The sequence below is a fragment of the Phalangium opilio genome, unplaced genomic scaffold (genome assembly GCF_054372755.1).
Source record: "Phalangium opilio isolate 3A_F unplaced genomic scaffold, DU_Popi_V2 ptg000039l_1, whole genome shotgun sequence".
Taxonomy (NCBI): Eukaryota; Metazoa; Arthropoda; class Arachnida; order Opiliones; family Phalangiidae; genus Phalangium; species Phalangium opilio.
The window spans coordinates 2,109,306-2,130,420 of NW_028324162.1; the positions used below are offsets into that span (position 1 = coordinate 2,109,306).

At 44.9% G+C, this 21,115-nt stretch overlaps 25 non-coding genes across 25 annotated transcripts; all 25 read right to left on the minus strand.

Moving 5' to 3' along the window:
- Positions 1-53: 53 nt before the first annotated feature.
- On the minus strand, positions 54-125 carry TRNAC-GCA (transfer RNA cysteine (anticodon GCA)). The gene has a single exon. It is a non-coding gene; the product is annotated as a tRNA-Cys (tRNA).
- Positions 126-313: 188 nt separating this feature from the next.
- On the minus strand, positions 314-385 carry TRNAC-GCA (transfer RNA cysteine (anticodon GCA)). The gene has a single exon. It is a non-coding gene; the product is annotated as a tRNA-Cys (tRNA).
- A 188-nt stretch (positions 386-573) lies between these two features.
- TRNAC-GCA (transfer RNA cysteine (anticodon GCA)) lies at positions 574-645 on the minus strand. The gene has a single exon. It is a non-coding gene; the product is annotated as a tRNA-Cys (tRNA).
- A 318-nt stretch (positions 646-963) lies between these two features.
- Positions 964-1,035, minus strand: TRNAC-GCA (transfer RNA cysteine (anticodon GCA)). The gene has a single exon. It is a non-coding gene; the product is annotated as a tRNA-Cys (tRNA).
- A 318-nt stretch (positions 1,036-1,353) lies between these two features.
- TRNAC-GCA (transfer RNA cysteine (anticodon GCA)) lies at positions 1,354-1,425 on the minus strand. Its single transcript has one exon. It is a non-coding gene; the product is annotated as a tRNA-Cys (tRNA).
- A 2,267-nt stretch (positions 1,426-3,692) lies between these two features.
- Positions 3,693-3,764, minus strand: TRNAC-GCA (transfer RNA cysteine (anticodon GCA)). Its single transcript has one exon. It is a non-coding gene; the product is annotated as a tRNA-Cys (tRNA).
- A 968-nt stretch (positions 3,765-4,732) lies between these two features.
- Positions 4,733-4,804, minus strand: TRNAC-GCA (transfer RNA cysteine (anticodon GCA)). The gene has a single exon. It is a non-coding gene; the product is annotated as a tRNA-Cys (tRNA).
- Positions 4,805-4,992: 188 nt separating this feature from the next.
- TRNAC-GCA (transfer RNA cysteine (anticodon GCA)) lies at positions 4,993-5,064 on the minus strand. The gene has a single exon. It is a non-coding gene; the product is annotated as a tRNA-Cys (tRNA).
- A 188-nt stretch (positions 5,065-5,252) lies between these two features.
- On the minus strand, positions 5,253-5,324 carry TRNAC-GCA (transfer RNA cysteine (anticodon GCA)). The gene has a single exon. It is a non-coding gene; the product is annotated as a tRNA-Cys (tRNA).
- Positions 5,325-5,642: 318 nt separating this feature from the next.
- On the minus strand, positions 5,643-5,714 carry TRNAC-GCA (transfer RNA cysteine (anticodon GCA)). The gene has a single exon. It is a non-coding gene; the product is annotated as a tRNA-Cys (tRNA).
- A 318-nt stretch (positions 5,715-6,032) lies between these two features.
- TRNAC-GCA (transfer RNA cysteine (anticodon GCA)) lies at positions 6,033-6,104 on the minus strand. Its single transcript has one exon. It is a non-coding gene; the product is annotated as a tRNA-Cys (tRNA).
- An 837-nt stretch (positions 6,105-6,941) lies between these two features.
- Positions 6,942-7,013, minus strand: TRNAC-GCA (transfer RNA cysteine (anticodon GCA)). Its single transcript has one exon. It is a non-coding gene; the product is annotated as a tRNA-Cys (tRNA).
- Positions 7,014-7,980: 967 nt separating this feature from the next.
- TRNAC-GCA (transfer RNA cysteine (anticodon GCA)) lies at positions 7,981-8,052 on the minus strand. The gene has a single exon. It is a non-coding gene; the product is annotated as a tRNA-Cys (tRNA).
- Positions 8,053-9,150: 1,098 nt separating this feature from the next.
- Positions 9,151-9,222, minus strand: TRNAC-GCA (transfer RNA cysteine (anticodon GCA)). The gene has a single exon. It is a non-coding gene; the product is annotated as a tRNA-Cys (tRNA).
- Positions 9,223-9,800: 578 nt separating this feature from the next.
- On the minus strand, positions 9,801-9,872 carry TRNAC-GCA (transfer RNA cysteine (anticodon GCA)). Its single transcript has one exon. It is a non-coding gene; the product is annotated as a tRNA-Cys (tRNA).
- Positions 9,873-10,190: 318 nt separating this feature from the next.
- On the minus strand, positions 10,191-10,262 carry TRNAC-GCA (transfer RNA cysteine (anticodon GCA)). The gene has a single exon. It is a non-coding gene; the product is annotated as a tRNA-Cys (tRNA).
- Positions 10,263-11,229: 967 nt separating this feature from the next.
- TRNAC-GCA (transfer RNA cysteine (anticodon GCA)) lies at positions 11,230-11,301 on the minus strand. The gene has a single exon. It is a non-coding gene; the product is annotated as a tRNA-Cys (tRNA).
- A 1,098-nt stretch (positions 11,302-12,399) lies between these two features.
- On the minus strand, positions 12,400-12,471 carry TRNAC-GCA (transfer RNA cysteine (anticodon GCA)). The gene has a single exon. It is a non-coding gene; the product is annotated as a tRNA-Cys (tRNA).
- Positions 12,472-14,479: 2,008 nt separating this feature from the next.
- Positions 14,480-14,551, minus strand: TRNAC-GCA (transfer RNA cysteine (anticodon GCA)). Its single transcript has one exon. It is a non-coding gene; the product is annotated as a tRNA-Cys (tRNA).
- Positions 14,552-15,779: 1,228 nt separating this feature from the next.
- Positions 15,780-15,851, minus strand: TRNAC-GCA (transfer RNA cysteine (anticodon GCA)). Its single transcript has one exon. It is a non-coding gene; the product is annotated as a tRNA-Cys (tRNA).
- A 187-nt stretch (positions 15,852-16,038) lies between these two features.
- On the minus strand, positions 16,039-16,110 carry TRNAC-GCA (transfer RNA cysteine (anticodon GCA)). Its single transcript has one exon. It is a non-coding gene; the product is annotated as a tRNA-Cys (tRNA).
- Positions 16,111-16,947: 837 nt separating this feature from the next.
- TRNAC-GCA (transfer RNA cysteine (anticodon GCA)) lies at positions 16,948-17,019 on the minus strand. The gene has a single exon. It is a non-coding gene; the product is annotated as a tRNA-Cys (tRNA).
- A 318-nt stretch (positions 17,020-17,337) lies between these two features.
- TRNAC-GCA (transfer RNA cysteine (anticodon GCA)) lies at positions 17,338-17,409 on the minus strand. The gene has a single exon. It is a non-coding gene; the product is annotated as a tRNA-Cys (tRNA).
- Positions 17,410-17,727: 318 nt separating this feature from the next.
- TRNAC-GCA (transfer RNA cysteine (anticodon GCA)) lies at positions 17,728-17,799 on the minus strand. Its single transcript has one exon. It is a non-coding gene; the product is annotated as a tRNA-Cys (tRNA).
- Positions 17,800-18,896: 1,097 nt separating this feature from the next.
- On the minus strand, positions 18,897-18,968 carry TRNAC-GCA (transfer RNA cysteine (anticodon GCA)). The gene has a single exon. It is a non-coding gene; the product is annotated as a tRNA-Cys (tRNA).
- Between the last annotated feature and the right edge of the window lie 2,147 nt (positions 18,969-21,115).

Here is a 21,115-nt window from a genome sequence, read left to right on the forward strand (position 1 = left end):
CATAACCGTAATGACTATTTAATTAAAATAAAGGCAATGATCCGTGCTGTTACAGGGGGAACTCGGGTTTGAACCAAGGACTTCTCGATCTGCAGTCGAATGCTCTACCACTGAGCTATTCCCCCTTGTTCATAACCGTAATGACTAATTAATTAAAAGAAAGGCAATGATCCGTGCTGTTACAGGGGGAACACGGGTTTGGAAAAAAGACCTCTCTATCTGCAGTAGAATGCTCTACCACTGAGCTATTCCCCCTTGTTCATAACCGTAATGTCTAATTAACTAAAATAAAGGCAATGATCCATGCTGTTACAGGGGGAACTCGGGTTTGAACCAAGGACTTCTCGATCTGCAGTCGAATGCTCTACCACTGAGCTATTCCCCCTTGTTCCTAACCGTAATGTCGAATTAACTAAAATAAAGGCAATGATCCGTGCTGTTACAGGGGGAACTCTGGTTTGAACCAAGGACCTCTCGATCTGCAGTCGAATGCACTACCACTGAGCTATTCCCCCTTGTTCATAACCGTAATGACTAATTTACTAAAATAAAGGCAATGATCCGTGCTGTTACAGGGGGAACTCGGGTTTGAACCAAGGACCTCTCGATCTGCAGTCGAATGCTCTACCGCTGAGCTATTCCCCCTTGTTCATAACCGTAATGTCTAATTAACTAAAATAAAGGCAATGATCCGTGCTGTTACAGGGGGAACACGGGTTTGGAAAAAAGACCTCTCGATCTGCAGGCGAATGCTCTACCGCTGAGCTATTCCCCCTTGTTCATAACCGTAATGACTAATTAACTAAAATAAAGGCAATGATCCGTGCTGTTACAGGGGGAACTCGGGTTTGAACCAAGGACCTCTCGATCTGCAGGCGAATGCTCTACCGCTGAGCTATTCCCCCTTGTTCATAACCGTAATGACTAATTAATTAAAATAAAGGCAATGATCCGTGCTGTTACAGGGGGAACTCGGGTTTGAACCAAGGACCTCTCGATCTGCAGTCGAATGCTCTACCACTGAGCTATTCCCCCTTGTTCCTAACCGTAATGTCGAATTAACTAAAATAAATGCAATGATCCGTGCTGTTACAGGGGGAACACGGGTTTGAACCAAATACCTCTCGATCTGCAGGCGAATGCTCTACCGCTGAGCTATTCCCCCTTGTTCATAACCGTAATGACTAATTAATTAAAATAAAGGCAATGATCCGTGCTGTTACAGGGGGAACACTGGTTTGGAAAAAAGACCTCTCTATCTGCAGTAGAATGCTCTACCACTGAGCTATTCCCCCTTGTTCATAACCGTAATGTCTAATTAACTAAAATAAAGGCAATGATCCGTGCTGTTACAGGGGGAACTCGGGTTTGAACCAAGGACTTCTCGATCTGCAGTCGAATGCTCTACCACTGAGCTATTCCCCCTTGTTCCTAACCGTAATGTCGAATTAACTAAAATAAAGGCAATGATCCGTGCTGTTACAGGGGGAACACGGGTTTGGACCAAAGACCTCTCTATCTGCAGTAGAATGCTCTACCACTGAGCTATTCCCCCTTGTTCATAACCGTAATGTCTAATTAACTAAAATAAAGGCAATGATCCGTGCTGTTACAGGGGGAACACGGGTTTGGACCAAAGACCTCTCTATCTGCAGTAGAATGCTCTACCACTGAGCTATTCCCCCTTGTTCATAACCGTAATGTTTAATTAACTAAAATAAAGGCAATGATCCGTGCTGTTACAGGGGAACACGGGTTTAAACCAAGGACCTCTCGATCTGCTGGCGAATGCTCTACTGCTGAGCTATTCTCCCTTGTTCATAACCGTAATGTCTAATTAACTAAAATAAAGGCAATGATCCGTGCTGTTACAGGGGGAACTCGGGTTTGAACCAAGGACCTCTCGATCTGCAGGCGAATGCTCTACCGCTGAGCTATTCCCCCTTGTTCATAACCGTAATGACTAATTAATTAAAATAAAGGCAATGCTCCGTGCTGTTACAGGGGGAACTCGGGTTTGAAGCAAGGACCTCTCGATCTGCAGGCGAATGCTCTACCGCTGAGCTATTCCCCCTTGTTCATAACCGTAATGACTAATTAATTAAAATAAAGGCAATGATCCGTGCTGTTACAGGGGGAACACGGGTTTAAACCAAGGACCTCTCGATCTGCAGGCGAATGCTCTACTGCTGAGCTATTCTCCCTTGTTAATAACCGTAATGTCTAATTAACTAAAATAAAGGCAATGATCCGTGCTGTTACAGGGGGAACTCGGGTTTGAACCAAGGACCTCTCGATCTGCAGGCGAATGCTCTTCCGCTGAGCTATTCCCCCTTGTTCATAACCGTAATGACTAATTAATTAAAATAAAGGCAATGATCCGTGCTGTTACAGGGGGAACTCGGGTTTGAACCAATGACCTCTCGATCTGCAGTCGAATGCTCTACCACTGAGCTATTCCCCCTTGTTCCTAACCGTAATGTCGAATTAACTAAAATAAAGGCAATGATCCGTGCTGTTACAGGGGGAACTCGGGTTTAAACCAAGGACCTCTCGATCTGCAGGCGAATGCTCTACTGCTGAGCTATTCTCCCTTGTTTATAACCGTAATGTCTAATTAACTAAAATAAAGGCAATGATCCGTGCTGATACAGGGGAAACTCGGGTTTGAACCAAGGACCTCTCGATCTGCAGTCGAATGGTCTACCACTGAGCTATTCCCCCTTGTTCCTAACCGTAATGTCGAATTATCTAAAATAAAGGCAGTGATCCGTGCTGTTACATGGGGAACTCTGGTTTGAACCAAGGACCTCTCGATCTGCAGTCGAATGCTCTACCGCTGAGCTATTCCCCCTTGTTCATAACCGTAATGTCTAAATAACTAAAATAAAGGCAATGATCCGTGCTGTTACAGGGAGAACACGGGTTTGGACCAAAGACCTCTCTATCTGCAGTAGAATGCTCTACCACTGAGCTATTCCCCCTTGTTCATAACCGTAATGTCTAATTAACTAAAATAAAGGCAATGATCCGTGCTGTTACAGGGGGAACTCGGGTTTGAACCAAGGACTTCTCGATCTGCAGTCGAATGCACTACCACTGAGCTATTCCCCCTTGTTCCTAACCGTAATGTCGAATTAACTAAAATAAAGGCAATGATCCGTGCTGTTACAGGGGGAACTCGGGTTTAAACCAAGGACCTCTCGATCTGCAGGCGAATGCTCTACTGCTGAGCTATTCTCCCTTGTTTATAACCGTAATGACTAATTAACTAAAATAAAGGCAATGATCCGTGATGTTACATGGGGAACACGGGTTTAAACCAAGGACCTCTCGATCTGCAGGCGAATGCTCTACTGCTGAGCTATTCTCCCTTGTTAATAACCGTAATGTCTAATTAACTAAAATAAAGGCAATGATCCGTGCTGTTACAGGGGGAACTCGGGTTTGAACCAAGGACCTCTCGATCTGCAGGCGAATGCTCTTCCGCTGAGCTATTCCCCCTTGTTCATAACCGTAATGAATAATTAATTAAAATAAAGGCAATGATCCGTGCTGTTACAGGGGGAACTCGAGTTTGAACCAAGGACCTCTCGATCTGCAGTCGAATGCTCTACCACTGAGCTATTCCCCCTTGTTCCTAACCGTAATGTCGAATTAACTAAAATAAAGGCAATGATCCGTGCTGTTACAGGGGGAACTCGGGTTTAAACCAAGGACCTCTCGATCTGCAGTCGAATGCTCTACCACTGAGCTATTCCCCCTAGTTCCTAACCGTAATGTCGAATTAACTAAAATAAAGGCAATGATCCGTGCTGTTACAGGGGGAACTCTGGTTTGAACCAAGGACCTCTCGATCTGCAGTCGAATGCACTACCACTGAGCTATTCCCCCTTGTTCATAACCGTAATGACTAATTTACTAAAATAAAGGCAATGATCCGTGCTGTTACAGGGGCAACTCGGGTTTGAACCAAAGACCTCTCGATCTGCAGGCGAATGCTCTACCGCTGAGCTATTCCCCCTTGTTCATAACCGTAATGACTAATTAACTAAAATAAAGGCAATAATCCGTGATGTTACATGGGGAACTCGGGTTTGAACCAAGGACTTCTCGATCTGCAGTCGAATGCTCTACCACTGAGCTATTCCCCCTTGTTCCTAACCGTAATGTCGAATTAACTAAAATAAAGGCAGTGATCCGTGCTGTTACATGGGGAACTCTGGTTTGAACCAAGGACCTCTCGATCTGCAGTCGAATGCTCTACCGCTGAGCTATTCCCCCTTGTTCATAACCGTAATGTCTAATTAACTAAAATAAAGGCAATGATCCGTGATATTACATGGGGAACTCGGGTTTGAACCAAGGACTTCTCGATCTGCAGCCGAATGCTCTACCACTGAGCTACTCCCCCTTGTTCCTAACCGTAATGTCGAATTAACTAAAATAAAGGCAGTGATCCGTGCTGTTACATGGGGAACTCTGGTTTGAACCAAGGACCTCTCGATCTGCAGTTGAATGCTCTACCGCTGAGCTATTCCCCCTTGTTCATAACCGTAATGTCTAATTAACTAAAATAAAGGCAATGATCCGTGCTGTTACAGGGGGAACTCGGGTTTGAACCAAGGACCTCTCGATCTGCAGGCGAATGCTCTACCGCTGAGCTATTCCCCCTTGTTCATAACCGTAATGACTATTTAATTAAAATAAAGGCAATGATCCGTGCTGTTACAGGGGGAACTCGGGTTTGAACCAAGGACTTCTCGATCTGCAGTCGAATGCTCTACCACTGAGCTATTCCCCCTTGTTCATAACCGTAATGACTAATTAATTAAAAGAAAGGCAATGATCCGTGCTGTTACAGGGGGAACACGGGTTTGGAAAAAAGACCTCTCTATCTGCAGTAGAATGCTCTACCACTGAGCTATTCCCCCTTGTTCATAACCGTAATGTCTAATTAACTAAAATAAAGGCAATGATCCATGCTGTTACAGGGGGAACTCGGGTTTGAACCAAGGACTTCTCGATCTGCAGTCGAATGCTCTACCACTGAGCTATTCCCCCTTGTTCCTAACCGTAATGTCGAATTAACTAAAATAAAGGCAATGATCCGTGCTGTTACAGGGGGAACTCTGGTTTGAACCAAGGACCTCTCGATCTGCAGTCGAATGCACTACCACTGAGCTATTCCCCCTTGTTCATAACCGTAATGACTAATTTACTAAAATAAAGGCAATGATCCGTGCTGTTACAGGGGGAACTCGGGTTTGAACCAAGGACCTCTCGATCTGCAGTCGAATGCTCTACCGCTGAGCTATTCCCCCTTGTTCATAACCGTAATGTCTAATTAACTAAAATAAAGGCAATGATCCGTGCTGTTACAGGGGGAACACGGGTTTGGAAAAAAGACCTCTCGATCTGCAGGCGAATGCTCTACCGCTGAGCTATTCCCCCTTGTTCATAACCGTAATGACTAATTAATTAAAATAAAGGCAATGATCCGTGCTGTTACAGGGGGAACTCGGGTTTGAACCAAGGACCTCTCGATCTGCAGGCGAATGCTCTACCGCTGAGCTATTCCCCCTTGTTCATAACCGTAATGACTAATTAATTAAAATAAAGGCAATGATCCGTGCTGTTACAGGGGGAACTCGGGTTTGAACCAAGGACCTCTCGATCTGCAGTCGAATGCTCTACCACTGAGCTATTCCCCCTTGTTCCTAACCGTAATGTCGAATTAACTAAAATAAATGCAATGATCCGTGCTGTTACAGGGGGAACACGGGTTTGAACCAAATACCTCTCGATCTGCAGGCGAATGCTCTACCGCTGAGCTATTCCCCCTTGTTCATAACCGTAATGACTAATTAATTAAAATAAAGGCAATGATCCGTGCTGTTACAGGGGGAACACTGGTTTGGAAAAAAGACCTCTCTATCTGCAGTAGAATGCTCTACCACTGAGCTATTCCCCCTTGTTCATAACCGTAATGTCTAATTAACTAAAATAAAGGCAATGATCCGTGCTGTTACAGGGGGAACTCGGGTTTGAACCAAGGACTTCTCGATCTGCAGTCGAATGCTCTACCACTGAGCTATTCCCCCTTGTTCCTAACCGTAATGTCGAATTAACTAAAATAAAGGCAATGATCCGTGCTGTTACAGGGGGAACACGGGTTTGGACCAAAGACCTCTCTATCTGCAGTAGAATGCTCTACCACTGAGCTATTCCCCCTTGTTCATAACCGTAATGTCTAATTAACTAAAATAAAGGCAATGATCCGTGCTGTTACAGGGGGAACACGGGTTTGGACCAAAGACCTCTCTATCTGCAGTAGAATGCTCTACCACTGAGCTATTCCCCCTTGTTCATAACCGTAATGTTTAATTAACTAAAATAAAGGCAATGATCCGTGCTGTTACAGGGGAACACGGGTTTAAACCAAGGACCTCTCGATCTGCTGGCGAATGCTCTACTGCTGAGCTATTCTCCCTTGTTCATAACCGTAATGTCTAATTAACTAAAATAAAGGCAATGATCCGTGCTGTTACAGGGGGAACTCGGGTTTGAACCAAGGACCTCTCGATCTGCAGGCGAATGCTCTACCGCTGAGCTATTCCCCCTTGTTCATAACCGTAATGACTAATTAATTAAAATAAAGGCAATGCTCCGTGCTGTTACAGGGGGAACTCGGGTTTGAAGCAAGGACCTCTCGATCTGCAGGCGAATGCTCTACCGCTGAGCTATTCCCCCTTGTTCATAACCGTAATGTCTAATTAACTAAAATAAAGGCAATGATCCGTGCTGTTACAGGGGGAACACTGGTTTGGAAAAAAGACCTCTCTATCTGCAGTAGAATGCTCTACCACTGAGCTATTCCCCCTTGTTCATAACCGTAATGTCTAATTAACTAAAATAAAGGCAATGATCCGTGCTGTTACAGGGGGAACTCGGGTTTGAACCAAGGACTTCTCGATCTGCAGTCGAATGCTCTACCACTGAGCTATTCCCCCTTGTTCCTAACCGTAATGTCGAATTAACTAAAATAAAGGCAATGATCCGTGCTGTTACAGGGGGAACACGGGTTTGGACCAAAGACCTCTCTATCTGCAGTAGAATGCTCTACCACTGAGCTATTCCCCCTTGTTCATAACCGTAATGTCTAATTAACTAAAATAAAGGCAATGATCCGTGCTGTTACAGGGGGAACACGGGTTTGGACCAAAGACCTCTCTATCTGCAGTAGAATGCTCTACCACTGAGCTATTCCCCCTTGTTCATAACCGTAATGTTTAATTAACTAAAATAAAGGCAATGATCCGTGCTGTTACAGGGGAACACGGGTTTAAACCAAGGACCTCTCGATCTGCTGGCGAATGCTCTACTGCTGAGCTATTCTCCCTTGTTCATAACCGTAATGTCTAATTAACTAAAATAAAGGCAATGATCCGTGCTGTTACAGGGGGAACTCGGGTTTGAACCAAGGACCTCTCGATCTGCAGGCGAATGCTCTACCGCTGAGCTATTCCCCCTTGTTCATAACCGTAATGACTAATTAATTAAAATAAAGGCAATGCTCCGTGCTGTTACAGGGGGAACTCGGGTTTGAAGCAAGGACCTCTCGATCTGCAGGCGAATGCTCTACCGCTGAGCTATTCCCCCTTGTTCATAACCGTAATGACTAATTAATTAAAATAAAGGCAATGATCCGTGCTGTTACAGGGGGAACACGGGTTTAAACCAAGGACCTCTCGATCTGCAGGCGAATGCTCTACTGCTGAGCTATTCTCCCTTGTTAATAACCGTAATGTCTAATTAACTAAAATAAAGGCAATGATCCGTGCTGTTACAGGGGGAACTCGGGTTTGAACCAAGGACCTCTCGATCTGCAGGCGAATGCTCTTCCGCTGAGCTATTCCCCCTTGTTCATAACCGTAATGACTAATTAATTAAAATAAAGGCAATGATCCGTGCTGTTACAGGGGGAACTCGGGTTTGAACCAAGGACCTCTCGATCTGCAGTCGAATGCTCTACCACTGAGCTATTCCCCCTTGTTCCTAACCGTAATGTCGAATTAACTAAAATAAAGGCAATGATCCGTGCTGTTACAGGGGGAACTCGGGTTTAAACCAAGGACCTCTCGATCTGCAGGCGAATGCTCTACTGCTGAGCTATTCTCCCTTGTTTATAACCGTAATTTCTAATTAACTAAAATAAAGGCAATGATCCGTGCTGATACAGGGGAAACTCGGGTTTGAACCAAGGACCTCTCGATCTGCAGTCGAATGGTCTACCACTGAGCTATTCCCCCTTGTTCCTAACCGTAATGTCGAATTATCTAAAATAAAGGCAGTGATCCGTGCTGTTACATGGGGAACTCTGGTTTGAACCAAGGACCTCTCGATCTGCAGTCGAATGCTCTACCGCTGAGCTATTCCCCCTTGTTCATAACCGTAATGTCTAAATAACTAAAATAAAGGCAATGATCCGTGCTGTTACAGGGAGAACACGGGTTTGGACCAAAGACCTCTCTATCTGCAGTAGAATGCTCTACCACTGAGCTATTCCCCCTTGTTCATAACCGTAATGTCTAATTAACTAAAATAAAGGCAATGATCCGTGCTGTTACAGGGGGAACTCGGGTTTGAACCAAGGACTTCTCGATCTGCAGTCGAATGCACTACCACTGAGCTATTCCCCCTTGTTCCTAACCGTAATGTCGAATTAACTAAAATAAAGGCAATGATCCGTGCTGTTACAGGGGGAACTCGGGTTTAAACCAAGGACCTCTCGATCTGCAGGCGAATGCTCTACTGCTGAGCTATTCTCCCTTGTTTATAACCGTAATGACTAATTAACTAAAATAAAGGCAATGATCCGTGATGTTACATGGGGAACACGGGTTTAAACCAAGGACCTCTCGATCTGCAGGCGAATGCTCTACTGCTGAGCTATTCTCCCTTGTTAATAACCGTAATGTCTAATTAACTAAAATAAAGGCAATGATCCGTGCTGTTACAGGGGGAACTCGGGTTTGAACCAAGGACCTCTCGATCTGCAGGCGAATGCTCTTCCGCTGAGCTATTCCCCCTTGTTCATAACCGTAATGAATAATTAATTAAAATAAAGGCAATGATCCGTGCTGTTACAGGGGGAACTCGGGTTTGAACCAAGGACCTCTCGATCTGCAGTCGAATGCTCTACCACTGAGCTATTCCCCCTTGTTCCTAACCGTAATGTCGAATTAACTAAAATAAAGGCAATGATCCGTGCTGTTACAGGGGGAACTCGGGTTTAAACCAAGGACCTCTCGATCTGCAGGCGAATGCTCTACTGCTGAGCTATTCTCCCTTGTTTATAACCGTAATGACTAATTAACTAAAATAAAGACAATGATCCGTGCTGTTACAGGGGGAACTCGGGTTTAAACCAAGGACCTCTCGATCTGCAGGCGAATGCTCTACTGCTGAGCTATTCCCCCTTGTTCATAACCGTAATGTCTAATTAACTAAAATAAAGGCAATGATCCGTGCTGTTACAGGGGGAACACGGGTTTGGAAAAAAGACCTCTCGATCTGCAGGCGAATGCTCTACCGCTGAGCTATTCCCCCTTGTTCATAACCGTAATGACTAATTAATTAAAATAAAGGCAATGATCCGTGCTGTTACAGGGGGAACTCGGGTTTGAACCAAGGACCTCTCGATCTGCAGGCGAATGCTCTACCGCTGAGCTATTCCCCCTTGTTCATAACCGTAATGACTAATTAATTAAAATAAAGGCAATGATCCGTGCTGTTACAGGGGGAACTCGGGTTTGAACCAAGGACCTCTCGATCTGCAGTCGAATGCTCTACCACTGAGCTATTCCCCCTTGTTCCTAACCGTAATGTCGAATTAACTAAAATAAATGCAATGATCCGTGCTGTTACAGGGGGAACACGGGTTTGAACCAAATACCTCTCGATCTGCAGGCGAATGCTCTACCGCTGAGCTATTCCCCCTTGTTCATAACCGTAATGACTAATTAATTAAAATAAAGGCAATGATCCGTGCTGTTACAGGGGGAACACTGGTTTGGAAAAAAGACCTCTCTATCTGCAGTAGAATGCTCTACCACTGAGCTATTCCCCCTTGTTCATAACCGTAATGTCTAATTAACTAAAATAAAGGCAATGATCCGTGCTGTTACAGGGGGAACTCGGGTTTGAACCAAGGACTTCTCGATCTGCAGTCGAATGCTCTACCACTGAGCTATTCCCCCTTGTTCCTAACCGTAATGTCGAATTAACTAAAATAAAGGCAATGATCCGTGCTGTTACAGGGGGAACACGGGTTTGGACCAAAGACCTCTCTATCTGCAGTAGAATGCTCTACCACTGAGCTATTCCCCCTTGTTCATAACCGTAATGTCTAATTAACTAAAATAAAGGCAATGATCCGTGCTGTTACAGGGGGAACACGGGTTTGGACCAAAGACCTCTCTATCTGCAGTAGAATGCTCTACCACTGAGCTATTCCCCCTTGTTCATAACCGTAATGTTTAATTAACTAAAATAAAGGCAATGATACGTGCTGTTACAGGGGAACACGGGTTTAAACCAAGGACCTCTCGATCTGCTGGCGAATGCTCTACTGCTGAGCTATTCTCCCTTGTTCATAACCGTAATGTCTAATTAACTAAAATAAAGGCAATGATCCGTGCTGTTACAGGGGGAACTCGGGTTTGAACCAAGGACCTCTCGATCTGCAGGCGAATGCTCTACCGCTGAGCTATTCCCCCTTGTTCATAACCGTAATGACTAATTAATTAAAATAAAGGCAATGCTCCGTGCTGTTACAGGGGGAACTCGGGTTTGAAGCAAGGACCTCTCGATCTGCAGGCGAATGCTCTACCGCTGAGCTATTCCCCCTTGTTCATAACCGTAATGACTAATTAATTAAAATAAAGGCAATGATCCGTGCTGTTACAGGGGGAACACGGGTTTAAACCAAGGACCTCTCGATCTGCAGGCGAATGCTCTACTGCTGAGCTATTCTCCCTTGTTAATAACCGTAATGTCTAATTAACTAAAATAAAGGCAATGATCCGTGCTGTTACAGGGGGAACTCGGGTTTGAACCAAGGACCTCTCGATCTGCAGGCGAATGCTCTTCCGCTGAGCTATTCACCCTTGTTCATAACCGTAATGACTAATTAATTAAAATAAAGGCAATGATCCGTGCTGTTACAGGGGGAACTCGGGTTTGAACCAAGGACCTCTCGATCTGCAGTCGAATGCTCTACCACTGAGCTATTCCCCCTTGTTCCTAACCGTAATGTCGAATTAACTAAAATAAAGGCAATGATCCGTGCTGTTACAGGGGGAACTCGGGTTTAAACCAAGGACCTCTCGATCTGCAGGCGAATGCTCTACTGCTGAGCTATTCTCCCTTGTTTATAACCGTAATTTCTAATTAACTAAAATAAAGGCAATGATCCGTGCTGATACAGGGGAAACTCGGGTTTGAACCAAGGACCTCTCGATCTGCAGTCGAATGGTCTACCACTGAGCTATTCCCCCTTGTTCCTAACCGTAATGTCGAATTATCTAAAATAAAGGCAGTGATCCGTGCTGTTACATGGGGAACTCTGGTTTGAACCAAGGACCTCTCGATCTGCAGTCGAATGCTCTACCGCTGAGCTATTCCCCCTTGTTCATAACCGTAATGTCTAAATAACTAAAATAAAGGCAATGATCCGTGCTGTTACAGGGAGAACACGGGTTTGGACCAAAGACCTCTCTATCTGCAGTAGAATGCTCTACCACTGAGCTATTCCCCCTTGTTCATAACCGTAATGTCTAATTAACTAAAATAAAGGCAATGATCCGTGCTGTTACAGGGGGAACTCGGGTTTGAACCAAGGACTTCTCGATCTGCAGTCGAATGCACTACCACTGAGCTATTCCCCCTTGTTCCTAACCGTAATGTCGAATTAACTAAAATAAAGGCAATGATCCGTGCTGTTACAGGGGGAACTCGGGTTTAAACCAAGGACCTCTCGATCTGCAGGCGAATGCTCTACTGCTGAGCTATTCTCCCTTGTTTATAACCGTAATGACTAATTAACTAAAATAAAGGCAATGATCCGTGATGTTACATGGGGAACACGGGTTTAAACCAAGGACCTCTCGATCTGCAGGCGAATGCTCTACTGCTGAGCTATTCTCCCTTGTTAATAACCGTAATGTCTAATTAACTAAAATAAAGGCAATGATCCGTGCTGTTACAGGGGGAACTCGGGTTTGAACCAAGGACCTCTCGATCTGCAGGCGAATGCTCTTCCGCTGAGCTATTCCCCCTTGTTCATAACCGTAATGAATAATTAATTAAAATAAAGGCAATGATCCGTGCTGTTACAGGGGGAACTCGGGTTTGAACCAAGGACCTCTCGATCTGCAGTCGAATGCTCTACCACTGAGCTATTCCCCCTTGTTCCTAACCGTAATGTCGAATTAACTAAAATAAAGGCAATGATCCGTGCTGTTACAGGGGGAACTCGGGTTTAAACCAAGGACCTCTCGATCTGCAGGCGAATGCTCTACTGCTGAGCTATTCTCCCTTGTTTATAACCGTAATGACTAATTAACTAAAATAAAGGCAATGATCCGTGATGTTACATGGGGAACTCGGGTTTGAACCAAGGACTTCTCGATCTGCAGTCGAATGCTCTACCACTGAGCTATTCCCCCTTGTTCCTAACCGTAATGTCGAATTATCTAAAATAAAGGCAGTGATCCGTGCTGTTACATGGGGAACTCTGGTTTGAACCAAGGACCTCTCGATCTGCAGTCGAATGCTCTACCGCTGAGCTATTCCCCCTTGTTCATAACCGTAATGTCTAATTAACTAAAATAAAGGCAATGATCCGTGCTGTTACAGGGGGAACTCTGGTTTGAACCAAGGACCTCTCGATCTGCAGTCGAAGGCTCTACCACTGAGCTATTCCCCCTTGTTCATAACCGTAATGACTAATTTACTAAAATAAAGGCAATGATCCGTGCTGTTACAGGGGGAACTCGGGTTTGAACCAAAGACCTCTCGATCTGCAGGCGAATGCTCTACCACTGAGCTATTCCCCCTTGTTCCTAACCGTAATGTCGAATTAACTAAAATAAAGGCAGTGATCCGTGCTGTTACATGGGGAACTCTGGTTTGAACCAAGGACCTCTCGATCTGCAGTCGAATGCTCTACCGCTGAGCTATTCCCCCTTGTTCATAACCGTAATGTCTAATTAACTAAAATAAAGGCAATGATCCGTGCTGTTACAGGGGGAACTCTGGTTTGAACCAAGGACCTCTCGATCTGCAGTCGAAGGCTCTACCACTGAGCTATTCCCCCTTGTTCATAACCGTAATGACTAATTTACTAAAATAAAGGCAATGATCCGTGCTGTTACAGGGGGAACTCGGGTTTGAACCAAAGACCTCTCGATCTGCAGGCGAATGCTCTACCACTGAGCTATTCCCCCTTGTTCCTAACCGTAATGTCGAATTATCTAAAATAAAGGCAGTGATCCGTGCTGTTACATGGGGAACTCTGGTTTGAACCAAGGACCTCTCGATCTGCAGTCGAATGCTCTACCGCTGAGCTATTCCCCCTTGTTCATAACCGTAATGTCTAATTAACTAAAATAAAGGCAATGATCCGTGCTGTTACAGGGGGAACTCTGGTTTGAACCAAGGACCTCTCGATCTGCAGTCGAAGGCTCTACCACTGAGCTATTCCCCCTTGTTCATAACCGTAATGACTAATTTACTAAAATAAAGGCAATGATCCGTGCTGTTACAGGGGGAACTCGGGTTTGAACCAAAGACCTCTCGATCTGCAGGCGAATGCTCTACCACTGAGCTATTCCCCCTTGTTCCTAACCGTAATGTCGAATTAACTAAAATAAAGGCAGTGATCCGTGCTGTTACATGGGGAACTCTGGTTTGAACCAAGGACCTCTCGATCTGCAGTCGAATGCTCTACCGCTGAGCTATTCCCCCTTGTTCATAACCGTAATGTCTAATTAACTAAAATAAAGGCAATGATCCGTGCTGTTACAGGGGGAACTCGGGTTTAAACCAAGGACCTCTCGATCTGCAGGCGAATGCTCTACCGCTGAGCTATTCCCCCTTGTTCATAACCGTAATGACTATTTAATTAAAATAAAGGCAATGATCCGTGCTGTTACAGGGGAAACTCGGGTTTGAACCAAGGACTTCTCGATCTGCAGTCGAATGCTCTACCACTGAGCTATTCCCCCTTGTTCATAACCGTAATGACTAATTAATTAAAATAAAGGCAATGATCCGTGCTGTTACAGGGGGAACACGGGTTTGGAAAAAAGACCTCTCTATCTGCAGTAGAATGCTCTACCACTGAGCTATTCCGCCTTGTTCATAACCGTAATGTCTAATTAACTAAAATAAAGGCAATGATCCGTGCTGTTACAGGGGGAACTCGGGTTTGAACCAAGGACTTCTCGATCTGCAGTCGAATGCTCTACCACTGAGCTATTCCCCCTTGTTCCTAACCGTAATGTCGAATTAACTAAAATAAAGGCAATGATCCGTGCTGTTACAGGGGGAACTCTGGTTTGAACCAAGGACCTCTCGATCTGCAGTCGAATGCACTACCACTGAGCTATTCCCCCTTGTTCATAACCGTAATGACTAATTTACTAAAATAAAGGCAATGATCCGTGCTGTTACAGGGGGAACTCGGGTTTGAACCAAAGACCTCTCGATCTGCAGGCGAATGCTCTACCGCTGAGCTATTCCCCCTTGTTCCTAACCGTAATGTCGAATTAACTAAAATAAAGGCAATGATCCGTGATGTTACATGGGGAACACGGGTTTAAACCAAGGACCTCTCGATCTGCAGGCGAATGCTCTTCCGCTGAGCTATTCCCCCTTGTTCATAACCGTAATGTCTAATTAACTAAAATAAAGGCAATGATCCGTGCTGTTACAGCGGGAACTCTGGTTTGAACCAAGGACCTCTCGATCTGCAGTCGAATGCTCTACCGCTGAGCTATTCCCCCTTGTTCATAACCGTAATGTCTAATTAACTAAAATAAAGGCAATGATCCGTGCTGTTACAGGGGGAACTCTGGTTTGAACCAAGGACCTCTCGATCTGCAGTCGAAGGCTCTACCACTGAGCTATTCCCCCTTGTTCATAACCGTAATGACTAATTTACTAAAATAAAGGCAATGATCCGTGCTGTTACAGGGGGAACTCGGGTTTGAACCAAAGACCTCTCGATCTGCAGGCGAATGCTCTACCGCTGAGCTATTCCCCCTTGTTCATAACCGTAATGACTAATTAACTAAAATAAAGGCAATGATCCGTGATATTACATGGGGAACTCGGGTTTGAACCAAGGACTTCTCGATCTGCAGTCGAATGCTCTACCACTGAGCTATTCCCCCTTGTTCCTAACCGTAATGTCGAATTAACTAAAATAAAGGCAGTGATCCGTGCTGTTACATGGGGAACTCTGGTTTGAACCAAGGACCTCTCGATCTGCAGTCGAATGCTCTACCGCTGAGCTATTCCCCCTTGTTCATAACCGTAATGTCTAATTAACTAAAATAAAGGCAATGATCCGTGCTGTTACAGGGGGAACTCGGGTTTAAACCAAGGACCTCTCGATCTGCAGGCGAATGCTCTACCGCTGAGCTATTCCCCCTTGTTCATAACCGTAATGACTATTTAATTAAAATAAAGGCAATGATCCGTGCTGTTACAGGGGGAACTCGGGTTTGAACCAAGGACTTCTCGATCTGCAGTCGAATGCTCTACCACTGAGCTATTCCCCCTTGTTCATAACCGTAATGACTAATTAATTAAAATAAGGCAATGATCCGTGTTGTTACAGGGGGAACACGGGTTTGGAAAAAAGACCTCTCTATCTGCAGTAGAATGCTCTACCACTAAGCTATTCCCCCTTGTTCATAACCGTAATGTCTAATTAACTAAAATAAAGGCAATGATCCGTGCTGTTACAGGGGGAACTCGGGTTTGAACCAAGGACTTCTCGATCTGCAGTCGAATGCTCTACCACTGAGCTATTCCCCCTTGTTCCTAACCGTAATGTCGAATTAACTAAAATAAAGGCAATGATCCGTGCTGTTACAGGGGGAACTCTGGTTTGAACCAAGGACCTCTCGATCTGCAGTCGAATGCACTACCACTGAGCTATTCTCCCTTGTTCATAACCGTAATGACTAATTTACTAAAATAAAGGCAATGATCCGTGCTGTTACAGGGGGAACTCGGGTTTGAACCAAAGACCTCTCGATCTGCAGGCGAATGCTCTACCGCTGAGCTATTCCCCCTTGTTCATAACCGTAATGACTAATTAACTAAAATAAAGGCAATGATCCGTGATGTTACATGGGGAACTCGGGTTTGAACCAAGGACTTCTCGATCTGCAGTCGAATGCTCTACCACTGAGCTATTCCCCCTTGTTCCTAACCGTAATGTCGAATTAACTAAAATAAAGGCAGTGATCCGTGCTGTTACACGGGGAACTCTGGTTTGAACCAAGGACCTCTCGATCTGCAGTCGAATGCTCTACCGCTGAGCTATTCCCCCTTGTTCATAACCGTAATGTCTAATTAACTAAAATAAAGGCAATGATCCGTGCTGTTACAGGGGGAACACGGGTTTGGAAAAAAGACCTCTCGATCTGCAGGCGAATGCTCTACCGCTGAGCTATTCCCCCTTGTTCATAACCGTAATGACTAATTAACTAAAATAAAGGCAATGATCCGTGCTGTTACAGGGGGAACTCGGGTTTGAACCAAGGACCTCTCGATCTGCAGGCGAATGCTCTACCGCTGAGCTATTCCCCTTGTTCATAACCGTAATGACTAATTAATTAAAATAAAGGCAATGATCCGTGCTGTTACAGGGGGAACTCGGGTTTGAACCAAGGACCTCTCGATCTGCAGTCGAATGCTCTACCACTGAGCTATTCCCCCTTGTTCCTAACCGTAATGTCGAATTAACTAAAATAAAGGCAATGATCCGTGCTGTTACAGGGGGAACACGGGTTTGGACCAAAGACCTCTCGATCTGCAGGCGAATGCTCTACCGCTGAGCTATTCCCCCTTGTTCATAACCGTAATGACTAATTAATTAAAATAAAGGCAATGATCCGTGCTGTTACAGGGGGAACACGGGTTTGGAAAAAAGACCTCTCTATCTGCAGTAGAATGCTCTACCACTGAGCTATTCCCCCTTGTTCATAACCGTAATGTCTAATTAACTAAAATAAAGGCAATGATCCGTGCTGTTACAGGGGGAACTCGGGTTTGAACCAAGGACTTCTCGATCTGCAGTCGAATGCTCTACCACTGAGCTATTCCCCCTTGTTCCTAACCGTAATGTCGAATTAACTAAAATAAAGGCAATGATCCGTGCTGTTACAGGGGGAACACGGGTTTGAACCAAGGACCTCTCGATCTGCAGGCGAATGCTCTACCGCTGAGCTATTCCCCCTTGTTCATAACCGTAATGACTAATTAATTAAAATAAAGGCAATGATCCGTGCTGTTACAGGGGGAACACGGGTTTGGAAAAAAGACCTCTCTATCTGCAGTAGAATGCTCTACCACTGAGCTATTCCCCCTTGTTCATAACCGTAATGTCTAATTAACTAAAATAAAGGCAATGATCCGTGCTGTTACAGGGGGAACTCGGGTTTGAACCAAGGACTTCTCGATCTGCAGTCGAATGCTCTACCACTGAGCTATTCCCCCTTGTTCCTAACCGTAATGTCGAATTAACTAAAATAAAGGCAATGATCCGTGCTGTTACAGGGGGAACTCTGGTTTGAACCAAGGACCTCTCGATCTGCAGTGGAATGCACTACCACTGAGCTATTCCCCCTTGTTCATAACCGTAATGACTAATTTACTAAAATAAAGGCAATGATCCGTGCTGTTACAGGGGGAACTCGGGTTTGAACCAAAGACCTCTCGATCTGCAGGCGAATGCTCTACCGCTGAGCTATTCCCCCTTGTTCATAACCGTAATGACTAATTAACTAAAATAAAGGCAATGATCCGTGCTGTTACAGGGAGAACACGGGTTTGGACCAAAGACCTCTCTATCTGCAGTAGAATGCTCTACCACTGAGCTATTCCCCCTTGTTCATAACCGTAATGTCTAATTAACTAAAATAAAGGCAATGATCCGTGCTGTTACAGGGGGAACACGGGTTTGGACCAAAGACCTCTCTATCTGCAGTAGAATGCTCTACCACTGAGCTATTCCCCCTTGTTCATAACCGTAATGTTTAATTAACTAAAATAAAGGCAATGATCCGTGCTGTTACAGGGGAACACGGGTTTAAACCAAGGACCTCTCGATCTGCTGGCGAATGCTCTACTGCTGAGCTATTCTCCCTTGTTCATAACCGTAATGTCTAATTAACTAAAATAAAGGCAATGATCCGTGCTGTTACAGGGGGAACTCGGGTTTGAACCAAGGACCTCTCGATCTGCAGGCGAATGCTCTACCGCTGAGCTATTCCCCCTTGTTCATAACCGTAATGACTAATTAATTAAAATAAAGGCAATGATCCGTGCTGTTACAGGGGGAACACGGGTTTAAACCAAGGACCTCTCGATCTGCAGGCGAATGCTCTACTGCTGAGCTATTCTCCCTTGTTAATAACCGTAATGTCTAATTAACTAAAATAAAGGCAATGATCCGTGCTGTTACAGGGGGAACTCGGGTTTGAACCAAGGACCTCTCGATCTGCAGGCGAATGCTCTTCCGCTGAGCTATTCCCCCTTGTTCATAACCGTAATGACTAATTAATTAAAATAAAGGCAATGATCCGTGCTGTTACAGGGGGAACTCGGGTTTGAACCAAGGACCTCTCGATCTGCAGTCGAATGCTCTACCACTGAGCTATTCCCCCTTGTTCCAAACCGTAATGTCGAATTAACTAAAATAAAGGCAATGATCCGTGCTGTTACAGGGGGAACTCGGGTTTAAACCAAGGACCTCTCGATCTGCAGGCGAATGCTCTACTGCTGAGCTATTCTCCCTTGTTTATAACCGTAATGTCTAATTAATTAAAATAAAGGCAATGATCCGTGCTGTTACAGGGGGAACACGGGTTTGGACCAAAGACCTCTCTATCTGCAGTAGAATGCTCTACCACTGAGCTATTCCCCCTTGTTCCTAACCGTAATGTCTAATTAACTAAAATAAAGGCAATGATCCGTGCTGTTACAGGGGGAACACGGGTTTAAAACCAAGGACCTCTCGATCTGCAGGCGAATGCTCTACTGCTGAGCTATTCTCCCTTGTTCATAACCGTAATGTCTAATTAACTAAAATAAAGGCAATGATCCGTGCTGTTACAGGGGGAACTCGGGTTTGAACCAAGGACCTCTCGATCTGCAGGCGAATGCTCTACTGCTGAGCTATTCTCCATTGTTTATAACCGTAATGTCTAATTAACTAAAATAAAGGCAATGATCCGTGCTGTTACAGGGGGAACTCTGGTTTGAACCAAGGACCTCTCGATCTGCAGTCGAATGGTTTACCACTGAGCTATTCCCCCTTGTTCCTAACCGTAATGTCGAATTAACTAAAATAAAGGCAATGATCCGTGCTGTTACAGGGGGAACTCTGGTTTGAACCAAGGACCTCACGATCTGCTGTTGAATGCTCCACCACTGAGCTATTCCCCCTTGTTCATAACCGTAATGACTAATTTACTAAAATAAAGGCAATGATCCGTGCTGTTACAGGGGGAACTCGGGTTTGAACCAAAGACCTCTCGATCTGCAGGCGAATGCTCTACCGCTGAGCTATTCCCCCTTGTTCATAACCGTAATGACTAATTAACTAAAATAAAGGCAATGATCCGTGATGTTACATGGGGAACTCGGGTTTGAACCAAGGACTTCTCGATCTGCAGTCGAATGCTCTACCACTGAGCTATTCCCCCTTGTTCCTAACCGTAATGTCGAATTAACTAAAATAAAGGCAGTGATCCGTGCTGTTACATGGGGAACTCTGGTTTGAACCAAGGACCTCTCGATCTGCAGTCGAATGCTCTACCGCTGAGCTATTCCCCCTTGTTCATAACCGTAATGTCGAATTAACTAAAATAAAGGCAATGATCCGTGCTGTTACAGGGGGAACTCGGGTTTAAACCAAGGACCTCTCGATCTGCAGGCGAATGCTCTACTGCTGAGCTATTCTCCCTTGTTTATAACCGTAATGTCTAATTAACTAAAATAAAGGCAATGATCCGTGCTGATACAGGGGGAACTCGGGTTTGAACCAAGGACCTCTCGATCTGCAGTCGAATGGTCTACCACTGAGCTATTCTCCCTTGTTCATAACCGTATTGTCTAATTAACTAAAATAAAGGCAATGATCCGTGCTGTTACAGGGGGAACTCGGGTTTAAACCAAGGACCTCTCGATCTGCAGGCGAATGCTCTACCGCTGAGCTATTCCCCCTTGTTCACAACCGTAATGACTAATTAATTAAAATAAAGGCAATGATCCGTGCTGTTACAGGGGGAACACGGGTTTGGACCAAAGACCTCTCTATCTGCAGTAGAATGCTCTACCACTGAGCTATTCCCCCTTGTTCCTAACCGTAATGTCTAATTAACTAAAATAAAGGCAATGATCCGTGCTGTTACAGGGGGAACACGGGTTTAAAACCAAGGACCTCTCGATCTGCAGGCGAATGCTCTACTGCTGAGCTATTCTCCCTTGTTCATAACCGTAATGTCTAATTAACTAAAATAAAGGCAATGATCCGTGCTGTTACAGGGGGAACTCGGGTTTGAACCAAGGACCTCTCGATCTGCAGGCGAATGCTCTACTGCTGAGCTATTCTCCATTGTTTATAACCGTAATGTCTAATTAACTAAAATAAAGGCAATGATCCGTGCTGTTACAGGGGGAACTCTGGTTTGAACCAAGGACCTCTCGATCTGCAGTCGAATGGTTTACCACTGAGCTATTCCCCCTTGTTCCTAACCGTAATGTCGAATTAACTAAAATAAAGGCAATGATCCGTGCTGTTACAGGGGGA